The 20,994-nt window shown below is 43.6% G+C and overlaps 1 protein-coding gene across 9 annotated transcripts in view; it reads left to right on the top strand.

The window, feature by feature from the left end:
- FGF1 (fibroblast growth factor 1) overlaps positions 1–20,994 on the top strand; it is a 64,068-nt gene that overhangs the window by 11,365 nt on the left and 31,709 nt on the right. For 2 of the 9 annotated variants that reach the window (XM_083353589.1, XM_083353590.1), the window contains exons 2-5: positions 7,280–7,325; positions 8,239–8,301; positions 14,637–14,727; positions 14,853–14,908. The exons of 2 other annotated variants lie outside the window; for them this stretch is intronic. The gene's annotated coding sequence lies outside the window, so the exon portion shown is untranslated. Of the gene's footprint in view, positions 1–7,279; positions 7,326–8,238; positions 8,302–14,636; positions 14,728–14,776; positions 14,909–15,552; positions 15,645–20,994 lie in introns of those variants that run through there. 5 more of the 9 variants (XM_083353594.1, XM_083353593.1, XM_083353592.1 and 2 more) reach the window with 5 other exon arrangements.

Below are 20,994 nucleotides of genomic sequence, written 5' to 3'. Positions count from 1 at the left end.
CACAAGTGGGGGCTAGTGTGCACGCATGTGCAGTCAAGTTGTGCAAGCAGTGGGCCGGTGCTCATGCATACACACACATACACACACACACCACACCAGCCCACTATTTGCACAGGCCAGTTCCCCTCTCTCCCCCCCCCCCAGTCACCAAGCTGTAAAGGTTGGGGACCACCGCACTGAATATTCTTAGTCTCTATGATCATCACATTCAGCTTTTTGCTGCCTCCATTCCAGTTAATTAGTTGCTATTTTCTAGGAGTTAGTAAATATGGTGTCTAAGTAGTATAGCACATTTTATGAGGACTGTATCCAGATTCAGTTTGGAAGTGTCAAGTGAATTTAGGAAAATGCCTAGACAGTGTCTCTTAGTCAGTATCAAGCATCCTTCCCTACCTTCAAAGAAGTTTTTGGCTGGGAAATAGACAGTATTATTCAGTCGGTCAGTCAATCAGTCAGTCTGACTCAGTAAAAGCTACCTGGATTTCCTGATCCATAAGATAATATCACTTTATTAAAAAGGCTTGGGAGTTAGAAAGTGAAACGTATCGGAAGTAGTTACATGCCCTCTATTAAATAGTTAAGCATCTTCAGAGAGACAATAACCTGTATCAGACTGGCCTCAATTTTGAACATGTGTAAATTACTCAATACGTTTTTTGGCCCTCCCCAACATAAACAATCTTAAAAGTAACAACACAACAACCACATAAAATATTACATGATGTTGAACAAATGCACAGGGAACATAGTTATTACAACAGCTGGTATTACAGGATAGGAGTATGGGGGTGGGAAGTATCATATCAGGAACAACCTGCTATATTATGTATAGTGACAGTCTATATATGCAATAATTCATAAATAAATGTGATATACACCCCAAAGCCTAGTATTTCTGGTAATCTCATGAGATATTGTAATACAGATGGGTATTAGTTCATGAAGAGGTGAGGGTTACATGGAAGCTGAAATATATATGTCTGGAATAAATAATGCAACTCAAAATGTTTTTCTATTTACATCATTAATCTTGGCCACAATTTGGTTTCTGAGAACTGGATTTAAAGTTCTGGGAACTGGTTCAACAGGTGTAATTGTAGTGGAAGACCAATTTTAGGACCGCATATTTTCTATCTTCCGTCTAGATTAATGCAGATATTTTAAAAAGTCCTTAATTAGATTTCTCAAAACTGCAATCAAGAAGATAAATTTAGTTCATCTCACCTCCCCACTCCCATCCTCATTTATCATTCTTTGAAGGCTAACCTTTTTGGGCCAGTTAGCTTTTATAATTGAAGGCCTTAAAGTAAATATATTGTTTTGTATATGTGTTTAACTGATCCCAAATTACAGGATGAAGCTGCAGGCAAGTAGTATAACCACTGTAAGCCACCAGTCTTTTCTGTCTATCAGAAAAGGGTTGAAGAGTGTATCCATGATCCAGACACTTACTCTGCTCCTACTGTTTCTGTCTCACTGCCATTAAACAAAAGCTAGTTTATTTTCTCTTGGTGCTTTAGCACATATAGTTTCCTTCTCTTTCATGTTCCTCTTTGATTTTCTGTCCTCTCCAGTGAGAGAACAAAAAATAAAGGGGATGTATCTTTATGACGGTGTCTATTGAATTCAGAATGAGGCAAACAAATGGACAACACATTTCAGCAGTAGCAACGTGGAAGAAGGAGACAACTGAGAACCTCTTCCCCACAATCCCTCAACATTGGGAATCAAAACTGCAAATAACTACTGAATAGTTAGAAAAATAACGGACACCAATATTAGACTGTAGATGTTCATTGAAATGATTATGCTTAGTTTCCAGAAGACTTTGTAATAAAATTTCATACTGTACTATGTGTAACTTTTCTTGCTTTAGTGGGAACATGAAGATATTTGTACAACACACGTATGCATTGAATACAATAGATTCACTGCATATATGTGTTGTACAAGTATGTGAACCTCTATCATTCTCTCTCTGCATAGATCTATCTAGGCTTGCCAGACCAAACATCAAAATATAAATATAATAAGCCCATTATTATATATGATATATGATCTCCTTGGGATTCTATTGCAATAAGCAACAATAAACTAAAAAAATGCAATCATTTGAACATTTAAATCTGGAAATACAAAGGTTTGTGTTTAGATCACAACCCACAAATAGAACTTGTTTTGACCAATCATACTGTTGTCAACGCTGCTAACATTGGATGTTCTTGCTTTGACAACAGATGGAAATGTACCCATCTTCTCTCTTTTGCTTTTAGAATTAGTTGATGTTGGGAGGGGGAATAGGGATGAGAGTCCAGCTAGTCATAACAATAATAACTGAGCCGTGGGAACCCAAGGACATTGGGCCCAGAGCTGACAGTGTTTTGGCGGGCTGGAGAGCTGGGGAGAAAGCCTGCACTTCAAGCTAATTGGGGAATGTGAGTTATGACTGTTTATTGGAGGAGGGAATTGCACTTTGTTACTTTGTATCCAGGGGAGGGGAATTTAGTTTCTGGTTTCAACTATGTAGTGCCGATACTTTGTTTCTTGAATAAAAGATTATTTAAGGTAAACAATGCCTTGGAGTTCTTTTGAAGAGTTTCATCTGTCGAAACCAAGACAACTGTCAAAACGTGGGGCAGGTGGGAAAACAGCCTCCACATCATCATATTTGAGATAGCAAAACAAGAAGTCACTTCAATGGTTTGTGTTTAAGGTCACAAGTACACAGTAATGTGCGGAGCTTTCCTTCTCTTGGCTAGTGAGAAAGAGGGCAACTTAGCCAGCTAAATATTACCTGCAAAGATGATCCAACATATAGCTTCCATGTTATTGTTTTTGTGCCTTTAAGTCAGTTGACTCTAGTAGACTCCTGGGAACTGCCTGGACAGGCTCCTTGCAGTTTTCTTGGCAAGATTTCAGAAGTGGATTGCCCTTACCTCCCTTCTAGGGCTGAGAGAGGTGGAGTAGCCCAAGGACTTCCAAAGGCTGGTCTAGAATTCATGGCCTCCCACTTTCTAGCTTGATTCCTTTAGCAAAAGAGAAAAATTCAAAGGCACGCATGCATAACCCTTTCCCATTATTCCTATTCCATTTTTGCCATAACAGCCTTATATTTGTTTCTAGATATGACTATATATAAAACTTGGACGTTGCTACAGGAGGTGGGGAATCGAACACAGCATAGAATCCCAGGAGGGAATTTCTATTTGCAGAACAGCCTATTTCATAAGTGACAAGGTGCATTGCATCCATTTACAGGATTTAATTATAAAAAAGGACCCAGAGCTAAAAGTACTGGCAACTAAAACTTATAATTTCGTTGTCCGGTGTTAGAATACTGAAAACCCTTCATTTACTCCTTTGCTTTTTCTGGAGGTGTCTGCGAGTGTTTGTTTTGGTTAAGAGAATGGGGGGGGGTGTCACTGCAGCTTCCATGACCTACTCTAAGCAATTGAGAAAACACAATCTTCATGTAAACAACTAGTTTTTAAAAATGCAACGCAGAGCCATTTTTTGTGAATATAATTGCCATTCTCATTCATAAATGCAGATTTTCCCCAGTTACTTTAATTTGCCAAATACAAATCCTTGGCTGAACCTTCCTTCCCATACTGTATTTCCATTATTAAAAAACAAAAGAAAAGGAATTAACCCAAAGATGCTTTTTCAAGAGGCAACTGGACTTTCTGGGTTTTTTTTGAAGATGTTTCCCTTTCTCAACCGAGAAGCTTCTTCAGGCTCTGACTGGTTGGTGGGGAGCTGAAGAAACTTCTTGCACGAGAAGCGAAACATCTTCAAAGAAAAACAAGAAAGTCCAGTTGCCTCCTGAAAAAGCACCTTTGGGACAACCATGACCTGGATGACTGAGAATCTCCATAGACATTTAACAAGGAATTAACCTGGGAAAAGAGGAATGGATAGATTGGAATTCATGGAATGTACCCAGAGTAGAGAAAAATGTTGTACTTCGGGAAAATAACAAAATTAATTTTAAAAAAAGTTAAAATGGAATTTTTCAATTGATATCACACGTCTACTGATATTTTTTCAACCAAAATATTAATTTGAATTTGAATTTTGAATTTTATTGAATTTATATACCGCCCTTTCCCGTAGGACTCAGGGCGGTTTACAGGGCATAAAAAACGTCAATACAAAAATTAAGAACAATTAAAAAGATTAAACTAAATCCCTGAAAAAATATAAAACATATAAAACCCCAATTAAAACTCAGCCTGGGCCGGAAAGCTCGAAGAGCCAGGTCTTCAGGTCTCGGCGAAATGATTGAAGGTCGGGGGCAGTCCTGAGCTCCACGGGCAGCTGGTTCCAAAGGGCAGGTGCACCCACAGAGAAGGCCCTCCCCCTTGGGTGTTATCCACCGGCATTCTTTTACTGGCGGCACCCTGAGAAGGCCCTCCCTGTGGGAGCGCACAGGACGAAGGGAACTTGATGCCGGCAGCAGGTGTTCCCTCAGATATCCTGGACCCAAGCCATTTAGGGCTTTATAGGTCATCACCAGCACCTTGAATCTCACCCGGAGGGCAACCGGAAGCCAATGCAGCTCACGGAGCAGAGGTGTTACATGGGAGTAACGGGAATCCCCCATCACAACTCACGCGGCTGCATTTTGCACCAGCTGAAGCCTCCGAGTGGTCCTCAAGGGCAGCCCCACGTAGAGAGCATTGCAGTAGTCTAAACGGGAGGTCACGAGCGCATGAGTGACTGTGCATAGAGCATCTTGGTCCAGGTAGGGTTGCAACTGGCGCACCAGGCGAACCTGGGCAAAAGCCCCCCTGGTCACAGCTCCTATATGGTCTTCAAAACTGAGCTGCGAATCCAGGAGGACACCCAAGTTGCGAGCCCTATCAATGGGGGGTAACACCTCACCCCCCATCATTAATGATGGAATAGTCTGGTTAACCCAAGATGCCGGTATGCACAGCCACTCAGTCTTGGCAGGATTGAGACGAAGCCTGTTTCTCCCCATCCAAACCCAGACCGCCTCCAGGCAGCGGGACATCACAGTGAGGGCATGGTGGAGAAAAAAAGTTGGGTATCATCAGCGTACTGATGATACCCCACCCCAAAACCACGAATGATCTCGCCCAGTGGCTTCATATAGATGTTGAACAGGAGGGGAGAGAGAACCGACCCCTGAGGGACTCCACAAACGAGAGGCCTCGGGGCAGATCTCTGCCCTCCCGTCAACACCGACTGCAAGCGGCCCAGGAGATAGGAGGAGAACCACTGTAAAACGGTGCCTCCCACTCCCAACCCCCTGAGATGCCGCAGTAGGATACCATGGTCGATGGTATCAAAAGCCGCTGAGAGATATAATAGGACTAGGACAGAGGAATAACCCCTGTCCCGAGCCCACCAGAGATCATTCACCAGCGCGACCAATGCCGTCTCCGTGCTGTGCCTGGGCCTGAAACCCGATTGGTACAGGTCCAGATAATCAGTTTCCTCCAGGAACAGGGGAAGCTGATGCGCCACCACACTCTCAACAACCTTTGCCAGAAAACGAAGGTTGGAGACCGGACCATAGTTGTTTAAAACAGCCGGGTCCAGGGCAGGCTTCTTGAGGAGGGGTCTCACCACCGCCTCCTTCAAGGCAGAGGGGAAGATACCCTCCTTCAAGGAAGCAGTTATTACTGCCTGGAACCAGCCTCGTGTCTCCTCCCGGGCCGCAAAAACCAGCCAGGTGGGGCACGGGTCCAATAAACAGGTGGTGGAGCTCAGCCTCCCTTTAATCCTGTCCACATCATCAGGGGAAACAGGATCAAACTCAGTCCAGATAACATGCTCAAGACCGTCCGATTCCTCCACGTCAGACTCTGCCCAGTCCTAGTCCAAACCGGTCCGTATCTGAGCGATTTTGTCCGTCAGATGATGACTAAACTCCTCGGCCCAACCCTGCATGGGATCCTCCCTCACCTCCTGGTTAAGAAGGGAGCGGCCAGTCGATTATCTGCAGACGCGATGAGGGCAGCGAAATAATTCGCCTTCGCTGTCCTCATCGCCGCAAGATAAGACCTTATGAAGGTTCTTAACTGCAGTTGGTCAGATTCGGACTGGATGGACCTCCAACCACTCTCCAGACACCGTCTCCGACGCTTCATCTCCCGGAGCTCCACAGAAAACCATGGAGCCCAACGGGATCTGCACCGGGTCAGGGGTCGCAAGGGTACAACACGGTCGAGCGCCTCGGTGGCCGCCCTTTCCCAGGCATCCACCATGGCATCGGCCGGGCTGTGAATGAGGGCGATGGGTATAGACCCAAGTGCCATCTGGAACCATTCTGGGTCCATTAGGTGCCTGGGGCAGAACCACCTGGTCAGTTCCGCAGCCCAGCGACGGAGGGTGGCATAGCGGAAGACCAGCCGCAGGAGATAATGATCGGACCATGACAGGGGGAAAATGGGTGGCAACCCCCCCTCCCAGATCATCCAACCACTGCCCAGATAAAAACACCAGGTCGAGAGTGTGACCCCCCCACATGAGTCGGGCCCTGAATTACCTGGGTCAGGTCCATAGCCATCATGGAAGCCATGGACTCCCGAGCTAACTCTGACAACCCTCCCAGGGAAGGCAGGTTGAAGTCACCCAGCACTATAAGCCTTGGGAACTCCACCGCCAACCCTGAGAGGGTGTCGAGCAGCCCAGACAGGGCTGTTGCCACACAGCTGGGTGCCAGGTATGTGAGCAACAAGCCCATCTGGACCCGAGGGCCAAATCTCAGGAGGAGGGACTCACTCCTGCCTATCTGGACAATGGTGGTCTCCCGCGGACATAAAATCTCCCGAATAACCACCGCCACCCCACCACCCCTACCCTGATCCTGTGGCTGGTGTAGCACACAGAAACCTGGGGGGGCATAGCTCAGTCAGAGGGACCCCTCCCTCCGAGCCCAACCAGGTTTCGGTAATGCATAACACGACTAAATATAAGCCTGAGTATAAGCTTTTGTGCTCTAGTATTGGTCTGAATATAGTACCAGAAAAGTAATTCATAGTCCATACAATCATTTTTATTTATATATTTGGGTTATATCCCATCTTGTCCTCTTGAAAATCATGTGTACAGCACCTCCTCCTCCATTTGTTCTGTCCTAAGCATTTCTAGGAGTATTTTGTGCTGAGAGAAAGTCACTGCCCCATACTCTATCAACATGCCACATAATTCCATTTCCTATCTGATGTAATTGTGTTCTGCAAAGGAACTACCTTCTTAGAAGAAAATTATTTCAGGAGGTGTATTTATTCCTATCCCATTGTAGGTTACAAAGAAGAAGTATCCACTGTGAAATAAAGACGCAAGGACTGGTGAGTGAAATGAAACGAGTGAAAATTATCAGTACTATAACAAACACTACATATGTACCTTTTTTCTCACTGTATTCATTGCAAAATTCTGAATTAATCATTATTAATATCATCATCGTCATCATTTGACAGCCATAGATTGGAATTCTGCAATGCATATAGCAGTTCTTCTTCACCGTCATTTGCCATTCTTAATTCTGAAATCATTTTCAGCATTTTTTTAAAAAATGCAGATATATTGGGCATGCAGATCCCCATTCCCTCCATCCCTGACCATACCCTATGCCTCTTGAGAGCTTTCCATGTTCCTTGGCAAAAGAAATTTGGGGCTGTTTTGTACATGTTACCTAAAGAAGCACAATTGCTTTGTGTCTAAAAGTCATAGTTTGAGCTGCACATTCCATGTGTTAGAGAACGGTTTGAGACAACTCATTGACTGGGTTGACATATTACACTAAGTCATCATATGTACTGTTTCTTTTGTATTGATGTTTATTGTATTGCTTGAATCCAGCCTTTGTCCGGAATGTGTACCCTCATGTTACACTTTGATGGTTTTTATGTATTAAAGTAAGAGAATGTTTTATATATCGGATTATCTGCAACCAATTTTACAATGTGTAAAAGTAGTTGAAAATATCAGGAGTATCTTCTCCACCAGTTCAGTAGTGCCCTGTCTTCCAATCAACTTTATTTTATTTTGCCCAGTGAACAGCTGAGTCCATCAAGGTAGAATTTAAAAGGAAGAAGAACAGCGTGCAGCCTTATATCAGCTGTTACCAGAGAGGAAGTTCATGTCATAATTGTTTGTTCTTCCTGGATATTGACACAGCAGGGATAAGAGGATGGTTTTGAATACCTTGTGGAAATAACAATTATAACAACACATGGCTAATTATTTCCATCTCCCCAGATTTGCAGAAGGATGTCTGCAAACATGATTTAGCCTCTCTTCCTCATGATAGCAGTACTATAGGTAGGTCACGCTGCCTTGAAACTCTGGGCTCAAATAACACCCATTCTACGTGTCTGGGGTCCTTAGTGTGAAAAACACAGTCTAAAAGTAGATCTAATCCCAGATCTTATCTTTTGAAAATGGAGATGAGGGAAAATGTGATTTTTTCATTTGGCTCCATTTGGACATTAGTTGTTTTTTTACTGGATTAACACACCTGAAGATGAAATATACCCTGTTTCAAGCTCCGGTCTCAGTGTGCAGGATAAATTCTGAGTGGTTGATTTGCTGACCACAAATAACTGGCCATTATTTATATTTTCAGGCAGGCCTAAAAAGTAAAGCAGAGGAAAAGGGACAGAATGGTGTCTAAAAATGGCATGGTGAAATAAACCTATTAAATGCCCTGCCTTGGTCCAGAGGTGATTGTTGTTTTTGTATGGGCTTATTTTCCTGAAATATGGAGCAGGAGGAAATGGCTGCTTTTGTAGGAGGTGATTCAGGGTAGGATTTTTGTGCTACGGAAGCCACACCTGCAGAAAACACCAAACAAACCTGAGTTATATTGCTTTTGCGGTCTGACATTTAGGTATATGTAAAAACAAAACAAGAAGGAACAGACAAGTCAAAGGAAAGTGATGGGAATATCTGGCTCAATTAACTACTCCAGAGTGTCAACAGGGAGTCAACTATTTTAGATTTCTATCACGCTTTCTGTTTCAAAATATTTCAAAGCCCAGCCCTTCCAAATCAAAATACTGTCAAAACATTATCACTTTCCTTAGCAATTATCACAAAAATGATAATGAAATAAAATAGCCATAGTGTAGTATTCCCAGAAAATGTTTAACCACCAGATAGCAACCTAGACTGAGTCATCTAGAAGTTGAATAAGAAATAATTGAAAAACATATGAAGATTAATTTCTTTGGACATTGAGCCAGATTCCATGTCACATATCACAAATTTCAATGCAACAATCCTTGGGCAGAGGTCCAAGGGGTTGAATGATTCATTAGATTTTCTTCTTTGAGGTTACTTAGAATGCCACGACTCCAGAGGAAGAATTCAGAAACCCATTTCTTTCCTTGCAGATATTTCCTTGGCCTTTATTTATTCAGTGTTACAGCTAAGTGCCAGAGAGAAAATGTATAGAGAATCACTGGGTTTTCTTGCTGTGTGCCTTGAAAAGCTCTCTTGAAGACTGGAAGACCTCCTGAGCAATCCTGAGTAAAACATAGGATCTGTTGGGGTCAAAAGAATCCCATCATAGAAAATTAGCTTGGATTGTAACAGATGTTACCTTTCCTCTTCTTTTCTCTTATGATATTAATGAAGCAATATCTGTCTCTTGTCCCAAAAGTTTTTGGCATGGAACTTTGTCGAAAGTTGTCCAAAGCCTTTTGTACCAAAGAATTTGAAGTAGCCGAAGGACCACTCGGGACGACAGGCTACTTAACTAAAGGTTTATTTAGAGCAAGGCAACAACAGAATAACTTGCCGGCTTTTATAGCCGGCAGCTGTCAGTGAGGGCCAATCAGGAACGTCCATTTTGGCGCCGCGTCTATCCGGACCAATCCGCGTTGTCTGTTCTTGACAGTTCAGGCTTCCGCATGGCTCGGTGTTTTGACAGCCGCGAGCTGTCAGTGGTTGCGCCTGCGCCGTGCGGGGAACTTTGACAGCTGTCAATGTTCCCACGTGTTCTCCTGTCAGATTTGGTTTTCCCTCAACGTATAACGGTTTAACTTGTTAATACATATATCCTTTAACTGTTTACAGATATAATACACCCCTTACCCCTCCCCTGGAGCGTTTCCTCCCTCTTGGTCGTTGGAACCTGCCCACTGGTAGTCCTTTAGGTAGGCGGGGGCCCTTCGGTTCCTGTTGGAACGCCGTGGAAGTGGGGCGATGTCTGGTTCTGCTGGTGGTGCGTCTCTTTGCCCCTCTTCCTCTTGGTTTGGCAGCGGTAGTATTTCTGGAGGGGGTTGCAGGTTGAGTTCCTCGGGTTGGGGTTCTGGGGTGTGTGGTGGTTGTCTGGGTCTGAGTTGGTCGATATGGCGGCGTAGGTTGCCGTGAGTTTGTGTGGATATTAGATAAGAAATGGGTCCTGTTTGTTTTAGCACTGTTCCTTGGACCCATTTGTTTTTATCTGTGTATGATCGTGCCCATATCATTTGCCCTGGGTTGAGTGTGCGGTTGGGGGGGGTTTGCTCGTTTTCTTCCGGGTATGTGTCAGGATGTAGTCTGTCCAGCCGCGTTATCAGCCTCCTCCCCCATCTTAGTTCTGCTGGTGATTTGCCCGTTGTTGTGCATGGAGTTGCGTGTTGTGACATTAGGAATTGGCTGAGTCGTCGCTGCCAGTTCCCCTTGACGAATTTTTTTAAAGCTTCTTTTGTGGAACGTACCATAATTTCAGCCATCCCGTTTGTCGATGGGTGGAAGGGTGCAGACGTGACCAGCCTAATACAATTCTTCATAGCGAACATCTGAAATTCACGAGAGGTGAATTGAGGGCCATTGTCTGAAACTATGGTGTCTGGGAGGCCGTGTGTGGCGAATATTTTCCTTAGGGCTTGTATAGTGGCTCCTGACGTTGTTTTCCTAAGGGGGGTGACTTCTAACCATTTAGAATAACTGTCCACTACAATTAGGAAACTCTGTCCCTGGATAGGTCCTGCAAAATCTAAATGTATGCGTGACCATGGGTTTTTTGTCGTTTCCCATTTGTGAATTGGTGCCTGGGGTGGTTCGTTCCGGGTTGCTTGACAGGTGTAGCACCCTCCCACATATTTTTCTATTTCCTTATCTATGCCAGGCCACCAAACATAACTTCTGGCCATAGCTTTCATCTTGACAATGCCAGGGTGTCCTTCGTGTAAGATGTCTAACGTTTGATTTGTGTTCTTATTTGGTATTATGACCCGATTTCCCCATAGCAGGCATCCCCTATGTGAAGATATTTCGTTTTTCCTGTTGAAGTATGGCTGGAATTGGGGGTGTGGGTTTTGTGCTGGCCACCCTGTTGTGGCCCACCTGAGAATTCTGCTGAGTATTTTGTCCTTAGCTGAGTTGTTTGCTATCATCTTAGCAGAGAGGGGACAGTCTGGAAGTTGCGAAATTGCTAGGATCATTCCAGCTGGGGCTGGGTCTGGATCCTTGCTTTGAATTGGCAGTCTGCTGAGGCAGTCTGCGTGTCCTAATTCCTTTCCTGGTTTATGGATTAACTGATAAGAATAGGCTGATAAGAATGTGGACCACCGTAGTATTCTCGGTGAGAGAATCTGAGGTGTTATTTTATTCCAAGTGAATATCCCTAATAGGGGTTTGTGATCTGTGTATATAGTAAAGGGTCTCCCATAAAGGTAGTCATGAAATTTTTTAACCCCTGCGACTATTGCTAGGGCTTCTCTGTCTATTTGCGCGTAATTCCTTTCTGCTTTTGACAGAGTGCGTGAATAAAAGGCTATGGGTCTTTGGGTGCCGTCCTTGTATACATGACTTAATACTGCCCCAATTCCATAGGGAGATGCGTCGCAAGCGATGCATATTGGTGTATCTTCTCGGAAAAGGGTGATCGTTGAACTATTGCAAATAATCTTTTTTAATGATTGGAAGCTATTTTCATGTATTTTGGTCCAGGACCAGGCAGTTCCCTTATCCAGGAGTCTATGCAGAGGCTCTGCGATAGTGGCTTTGTGGGGAAGGAAGGCATGATAAAAGTTTAATAATCCTAAAAAGGCTTGGAGTTCTTGTTTATTCCTTGGGCTTGGTGCTGTTTGAATAGCCCTTAGTTTGTCTGTGGTGGGGTGGATACCTTGGCCGTCTATTTTGTACCCTAGGAACTCTGTGGATGTGACTCCAATGGAGCACTTTTCCCGCTTAAGTTTGAGGCCGGCTTCTCTAAGCCGGCTCAGCACAGCTGACAGTCTGTCAGCTAAATTTGCTTCATTTTCTCCGGCGATGAGAACATCGTCGAAATAGGGGCAGACCCCGGGTATTCCTTTCAGGGTTTTCTCCATGATACCCTGGAAGATACCCGGGGCTGCCGATATGCCGAATTGTAGCCTTTTTACTTTAAAGGCACCGCGGTGGGTGACAATTGTCTGGGCTTCCGCGGTGTCATTTGTGACAGGCAGTTGCAAATACGCCTGCGTGAGATCAAGTTTAGCAAAAATGGCGCCGGAGCGGATGGAAGCAAAAACGTCCCTTACCGCTGGCACCGGGTAAGCATGGGGGCTGAGAGCTAGGTTGAGGGTCGCCTTATAGTCCGCGCATAATCTTATTTCCCCGTTAGGTTTAACCGGGGTGACTATTGGGGTCTCCCAGCTTCCCCCCTCCGTAGGTTCAAGCACCCCGAGCCCTACGAGGCGCTCTAGTTCCTTTTCAATTTTTTCTTTAAGGGCAAAGGGCACTCTCCTAGCTCTTATCTTTATGGGTTGGATTGCTGGGTTTAATTGTAAAGAGATGGGGGGACCGGTGTATTTTCCTAGTGTGCCATCGAAGACGTCTGCATACTTGTTGCAAACGGCTTCGAGACTGGGTGATTGTACAGTATTTACCCCCGTTATGGCGATCCCTAACGGCCCGAACCAGTTCAGCCCTATCAGGTTGGTGCGATTCCCGGGCGTTACCAGAACTTCTAGGGGACCCTTGAATGATTTGTACTCTACTGTAACCTTAGCCCTCCCTGCCAGAGGAATAGGGGTTTTCTGGAAGTCTGCTAGGTGGACCTGGGTTTGCCTCAGAGGAATTTTTCCCTTGCCTTGTTGACAGATCTCCTGATATGTTTCAAATGAAATTAAGGAGACTGCTGACCCTGAATCCACCTCCATGAGGCAGGGCACCCCCTGAATTTTTACCCTGATCCTAACCTTTGAGCTTAGGCTGTTTACCCTGTCAATTGTTTCTACCAGGGCCTTTGGCGTTTTTCCTCTGTTGGCCTGGGTAGCTGGCCTACCTGGGGAATTTGCCTCCAAATCATTGACGTTGTCGCGGCCCTTGCTGCGGCACACCGGTTTGATGTGGCCAGTCTTCCCACAATTGTGGCACTTAGCGTTTCGGAACCGGCAGTTTCCTCGGGCATGATTGCCCCTGCAGCTGGCGCAGGCGGCCCGTTGCTCGTAACGCGGCGGTGGCGGAGGGGGGTTCCTGGACCTTCGGCGATCCGAAGTGTCGCTTCTTCTCGGTTGTCTGTGTTCCATTCTGCGCTGAAGGGCTTCGCCGTCGGTGAAGTCCACCGACTCATCGCTGTCGCTGAGGGTTGCGCTCTCTTGGAAGACGGTCGCTGGGCTCTCTGGGGTCGTGGTAGTCGGTCTCTTCTTGTGGTTATACTCGTAGGCCATGATTTCTCTGGTCAACTCCGCCAGGCTCATGTCGGTTTTGGATGTCAGCTTCTTCTGTAGGCGTTCGTCCCTCAACCCGATCACCACCTGGTCTCTGATGCGGTCTTCTAGGTCGGGGAAGTGGCAGTTCCGCGCGGCGTGTTGGACCCCGGCGATGAAATCGTTTGCGGGTTCGTCTGGACGTTGTTTCTTCTGGGCGAATTGTACCCGCCAGTACAGTTCGGATCGGGCTGGCATATAATGCTTCGTCAGCTGGTCTACCAGGTCCGCGTAGGAGACCTCGGTGATGGGTACCGGGCTGAACAGCCCAACGGCAGCGTCGTAGACTGGGGGTCCGCTGATGTATAGAAGCGCGGCGGCCTTTGCTCTGTCATCGGTGATTTTGCTGACGAGGAGAAATCCCTCGACTTGCCCCAGGTGTGATTGCCATCTTTCGGGATGGCGGGTGTCGAATTCCCTCACGCGCCCGAAGTTTGCCATGTCGTCCGGTCCTAGGTCTCGCTCCGTTGGAAGTTAAAACTTCCAGTGACAGCTCTGGCCGGGAACTCTCTTCCGCGGCCGTGACTTCAGCTCTGGAGCGATCCCACCCTCGTTGCCAGTGAAGTAGCCGAAGGACCACTCGGGACGACAGGTTACTTAACTAAAGGTTTATTTAGAGCAAGGCAACAACAGAATAACTTGCCGGCTTTTATAGCCGGCAGCTGTCAGTGAGGGCCAATCAGGAACGTCCATTTTGGCGCCGCGTCTATCCGGACCAATCCGCGTCGTCTGTTCTTGACAGTTCAGGCTTCCGCATGGCTCGGTGTTTTGACAGCCGCGAGCTGTCAGTGGTTGCGCCTGCGCCGTGCGGGGAACTTTGACAGCTGTCAAAGTTCCCGCGTGTTCTCCTGTCAGATTTGGTTTTCCCTCAACGTATAACGGTTTAACTTGTTAATACATATATCCTTTAACTGTTTACAGATATAATACAGAATTTTTTCCAAACAATATCAGCATATCCTTTTCTTCTTGTAGCAACTAAATGTAGCTGAGATACACCACAGCAACAGGCCTAAGTGTAACTATTTAGCTAACAGCAAAGGTCCTGAATCTGGATTTCCTTGATGTAAGTATAACATCTAATACATTTTCACATGGTCACTTACTTTGTATAGAATCTTCTGCGTTGCCTTTTGCTGAAATCCAAAGCAATTCCTACCTGCCCAAATTGTGTCTTTTGAATGCTCTCAGGTACAGAAGCAAGAGCATGTGTCTGAAGAAGAGATCAGAATGATTCATATGTTGTGGTAGGTCACTGACCATCTGTTTGATGTCTTTTGTTGGCTGTAGTGACTAATGACACTTTCCATTTTAAACTGAAGAGGCTTGAGCAAAGATAACATTATTTGATGTGGCTTGCATGGACACATGATTGCTCAGAAAACGGGGGAAGAAAGCCAATAGTTTTGTTTTGTTTTTCCCTGCAACTCAATAAGCCATAATTTATTTTCCTTCTTCAGTCTACAGATAGTGGAACACTCTCCACAGAACTAAGGGCCAATTCCAGCTATCATGTCAGTATTAAGTTACTCATCGGGCATAAATGTTGCAAACCCCAGTAGGTTATCTCACTGTTCCTTTTTCAATTGTCCACATAGTAGAAATCTGCCTAGTAGTTATAAAGCAATGTCTTAACATATGTTCTGAGAGCATCCAGAAGAAAAATATGTAGACAGAGTCTTCTTCCTTTCTTCTTCTTCTTCTTCTTCTTCTTCTTCTTCTTCTTCTTCTTCTTCTTCTTCTTCTTCTTCTTCTTCTTCTTCTTCTTCTTCTTCTTCTTCTTCTTCCTCCCTCCCTCCCTCCCTCTCTCTCTCTCTCTCTCTCTCTCTCTCTCCAAATATGAGTCAGGCTATTCAGTCAACTCTTTCTAGATCAGCAGATTGGTTGGATCAGCAGATTGGTTGGGTCAGACGTGCTGTTAACTGCTGAACTGAAGCAGACAATTCATACGCAGGAGCCTTTCTGTGAATCCCTTGTCACCAGGTAAGCAAATGTCTTTCATGGCTGGGGAAGGGAAGCTTTTTATGAATTAATTCCAAAGAGAACATAGCAAAGGTTTGACATGGAATATGGCTACAAAACACTTACCCTACAGAGTCAAGAGCCCCCCCATAGTCTCTTCGGGTACCCAAACTAATCTTAATTATGCACAAATTCGTTCTGGAAAGACTGCAGACAGAGTTGCTTCTCCCTTTGTGGAAGAAGAAAAGTACTGGACTGCTTCCAAACTAACAGAGCACACCACATTCCTTGCATCTCTTTTAAGTTTTGGTAACAACATAGTTCAGCACAGGAATTAATCGGGAGCTACAAAGAGATGCTTCCCTGTTATTCTTATATTACATTTTACCTCTCTCTCTCTCTCTCTCTCTCTCTCTCTCTCTCTCTCTCTCTCTCTCTCTCTCTCTCTCATCTATCTATCTATCTATCTATCTATCTATCTATCTATCTATCTATCTATCTATCTATATGCCTTGGTGGAGCAGTGGGCTAATGCCTCCTTAAGTAACACCAGCTGCCTGCAATTAGTGCAGGTTCGCATCCCACCAGGCTCAAGTTTGACTCAGCCTTCCATCCTTCCAAGGTAGGTAAAATGAGGACCCAGATTGTTGGTGGCAATTAAGCTGACTTTGTAATAATGCCGCTTGGGGGGTGTATGAAAGCCCTAATAAGCAGACATATACATAGAATGAAGGCTACTACTAAGCTTGTAAGCCGCCCTGAGTCTTCAGAGAAGGGCGGGATATAAATGGAATTAAAATAAAATAAAATAAAAATAAAAATAAAAATAAAAATACACACACACACACACACACACACACACACACACACACACACATACAGAGCTACCTCTGGCTACCTACATGCATCTCCTGAAAGATCCAGAAATTGGATATAGCTGAGAAACTACTTGTCATCTTTTGATTCTTATGGAGTACAGCCCCTGCACATTGACCTGCTTAAGCTACAGCTCTTTTTTGCTCTGCTTGTAGCACTCTATAAAACTAGGTTCTGTTAGATTATAAGCAGCTAAAAACAAATAATAAAAGTAGCTGATGCTTCTACTTCGTACTAAAAAAGTCTGGCATTATTTACAATTTGTTGTTCAGCTACTCAGATATTGTTTCATCTCAGTCAGTAAAAAATGTAGCAAGTAAAGAGGCCCGGATTTTATTGTAATTAACGTGAGTTACAGATAGGGTCATTTTATTTTATCCTCTATAGCTTGAATATCTACAATATGTAGTGATTGCCTTTTGCTAAAAAATAAATAAGCTGTGAATAATAATAACATTTAAGTATCTTTGATCCTTTTTGCAATATATTATTATGAAGGTTCAGGTTAATACTGGCTAGGAATTATGGAAATTGACATGTAACATATTTCCAATAAGGCAATCTTCCCTTTTATGATACTGGGGAAAATTGCCTTATTGTGCTATGAACTATGGTTTGCTTCACTGTAGTTTGCATGTAGTCAATTAGTTTTACCAAGCTCATATGGCAGTCAATTAATATATGACTCTAAGAGGTTTAAGACCACCAAAGCAGTAATAAGATTAAAAACAAGAACATAATGTAACAGTTACATTTCCCAGGGACAAAAAATAACTATAATCCATATACACAATAAAGTATATGAAGAGACAAGACTAATCCTTCATGATCCACATACTTGCTAAAACAATGGCTTTATGAAAAATATGATGGCTTTATGAAAAACTAACAGTCAGATGGCATCTGATAACTTTTTCCAGAGAAAGATAACAGAGTCTTGGAAGGCTTGATCTAGATCAGGGGTGTCAAACTGCTGGCCCACGGGCCAGACACATCATCCAGAAGCCACGCCCACCCCATTGCCAGCAATGGCAAAACTCTCCCAATACATTGCGCGACATCACATGATGGTGCAAGTTTGACATGTCTGATCTAGATCCCTGCAAGTGATGATCCTTAAGAGTAGGGATTCTGAGGAAGCCTCCTCTTTTGGATTTAAAATAATGAGCATATACCAATAAGGAAGGTAATGCTGCAGCTATTCAGGTCCTGAATTTGGATGGATCTAAAGATACCTTAAATTGCACCTGGGAAAAACAAACCAGTAGACAGGGAAATTCTCAAAGCAGAGTGTTACATAACACACTATTTTCCATCCCTAACTACTTGAGGTATTGTTTTCTGAACCACTTGCAGTTTCCAGGAGATCTTCAGGGAGAGCCCCAGTGCAGTGAGCAAAAGGTATGGTGGCGAAAGCATATAATCAGCTGTCAGCAAAGCCTCCTGATCCCAGAAAACATCATAACTGGGACACAAGATGAAACTCAACAAACACTCTCCGAGACACAATTATTTCCTACTTACAAGCAGAATTGAGTTCTGGCAGATTAAGAGCCATCTCTATGCAGACGTCTTGAAGAAAAATCTATATGGGGAGACTGTAGGACGTGACATTGACTTAATGGCATAGAATCAATTTTTAAAAAAATCTATACAAAGGAGCAAATCCATAATCCAGAGCCATAGACAGAATCTATCTAAAATAAGAAGACATCTGCATTCAAAACCATCTTGCTGGGATTACCTCTAAGTCAGGTTCTCTCCATTTAGACCATCACAGTCTTGATGCATAAAGGTAGAATCTTAACCACATCTCCTCTTTGGCTTTGTGACATAGACAGCTGAGCATTATTTACATTTATGTAAAATAAATGAATATGAGTCAGTAGATGACCTTCCCCAGTGGCTTTACTGGGGCCGTCGTGGTGCAGTGGTTGGAATGCAGTATTGCAGGCTAATTCTGCCGACTGCCAGAAGTTTGATCCTGACTGGCTCAAGTTTGACTCAGACTCCCATCCTTCCGAGGTCGGTAAAATGAGGACCCAGATTGTTGGGGTCTGACTCTGTAAACTACTTAGAGAGGGCTGTAAAGCACTGTGTGAAGCAGTATATACGTCTAAGTGCTATTGCTATTGCTATTTACATAGATAGGGAAAAACTCAACTTCTGCAGCACCACAAATGCAGAGGATCCTAGCCTCAACCTCTCGCCATGCTTCCACTGACTGGATCTGCCCACTTAAGAAGGAAGAGAGCTACTGTAGAACAGTGTCTGCACTTCCAATCCTTGCAGCAGTTCAGGATACTATAGTATCAAAAGCCAATGAGATATCAAGCAGAATTAAGAGGGGGTTGCTTCCCCTATCCTAGTTATGCCTGGATAGCGAAATGTGCAGCATATAGAGATAAATCAATAAATCAGTAAATTCCAGAAATCATCTATAAAAGCGTGACCAGTGTGGATTTGGTTCTATACCAGCCCTGAATTCTGATTGAGGGGTAGATATTGTAATAGCCAGAATTTTATTTATTTATATTTTATTTATTGGCTGCCCATCTAGCTGTAAGGTTGGTTAATGCCATAAGAATTGGTTGGTTTTGCACAATGCATTGAGCCCTAAACATTGTTTATTAATAACAATGGTTGGGTAATGTATTTCACATTAAGCCAAATCAAATGACCCACGTTGACTTTTGGTGCGATATTAGCAATAGCAATACATTTTCGTTTACATACCATCCCATAGCACTTTACAGCAGTCTTTGGACAGTTTACAACATCAGCATATTGCCCCGAACAATCAGGGTCATTTTGCTGACCTTGGAAGGGTGGAAGGGTGAGTCGACCTTGAGTCTCGTCTGAATTGAACTCCTGGCTGGGGGCAGAGTTTCCCTGCAATACTGCATTTTAACCTCTGCGCCTCTCAGGGTACTAGGCCATTGGAAAAACACCACTGAGATAATGAATGGAAACAATGTAAATATAGGGGTTTTTTTCTTCTATGGGAATCTATATGATAAAAATAGTTTGACTCTGCCTAGATGAAAACATTGTGAATACTAAGTAGGTTACAGAGAACTAATAAATCTGTTAACACTGATAAACCTGGAATGGGAACAGTTACGTGAAGATGAGCTCAACTTGAGGGCATAGAATTTTTTTTTCCTTCCGTTGAATTGTGTCCAATTCTTAGATATTGCTTGACAGGTCCCTGCAGTTTTCTTGGCAAGGTTTTTCAGAAGTGGTTTGCCACTGCCTCATTCCTAGGACTGAGAGTAAATGATTGATCCAAAGCACCCAGCTGGCTTTGTGCCTAGGACCGAAGTAGAACTCACAATATTCCCCTTTCTAGCCAGATGCCTTAACCATAATATTAAACTGGCTCTTACCTTTAAGATATAGAAACCAACATACATACTCATGTAGAAATATCAATATTTGGAGCCTTAGGTTCTTGCTTATTTATGTTTTCCTCCTAAGAAACATATCCTGAGAAATCTATTTTGTGATTTTATAATGTTGTAATACCAACTTTCCAACTTTCCCCCAAATAAAATTTTCTGGAAACCCGCTAAATGAAAAGGAGGTAAGAAACAAATGTCAGATTTCTTTGTCGGTCTTCTATTCTGGTGCTCTCTCTTCAGTGCTGACTGGAAATGCTAGGAAGACTAGGGCAATATATATACAAGGTCTACCAAGTTGGGCAAATTCCTACATCAGCAGAAACACTGATATGCCATCCTTTAACAGATTTTCATTTAGAGAAAGAAAGAAAAATCAGATGCAATAGTATCTGTCTCACTCCACCCACGCAGTAGCTCTAGCTTTCTGCTTTTCATCAGGAATTAGCAGTGAGAGCTTTTCCATATGAGACAGTAAGGTTTTGCTTATGCAGCTATTGTGGTATTTGTTTAAAAATGCAGATGGGCCACATAGAATCCTTCTCTGAAATGTTAAAGCCTTCCTAAAAAGTCAGAAAGTGACATAGCTCTAAAAATAGAACACTATGCGATACAATAATCTCTGCTGACCGTACTGATATTTGCAGATCAATGGTTATTCTTTTGACTATTGGGTTCAACTGTACAGTGGAGAAAATCTGAATAAAATCTTCACAGTATTCATTGCTGTTAGTGGGGAAACTTGTAGGGGGTTTTCTTCTCCAAACTTGGAGACAAGAACTGAACAGTGAATTAAAACTGGATTTAGAGGTTACTCAAGAACTGAGAAAGAGGATTTGTTTACTTACAATGAAGAATTCAAAAGAGGGTGAGCTGCTTGAATGCGAGGAGATGGCAGTGAATTGGACTGGGACACTAGGAAATCATTGTTGTTGATGCTACAAGCCTCCCTTCAGATGAGAGACAAGGGCAACAGTAAAATACTTTCCCTCAAGATGGAAGAACTGGATGTAGGATTCCAAAGTCTAATTAGGAGATCATGAAGGTATAGTAAGTGTAATTGTAATAACATTATCAAATCAGACTCTGGGTAT

Source organism: Vipera ursinii (assembly GCF_947247035.1).
Source record: "Vipera ursinii genome assembly, chromosome: 2".
In the NCBI taxonomy this organism is placed as follows: domain Eukaryota; kingdom Metazoa; phylum Chordata; class Lepidosauria; order Squamata; family Viperidae; genus Vipera; species Vipera ursinii.
The sequence above is the reverse complement of the archived record's forward strand: the minus strand, read 5'-3'. Positions and strand labels throughout refer to the sequence as shown.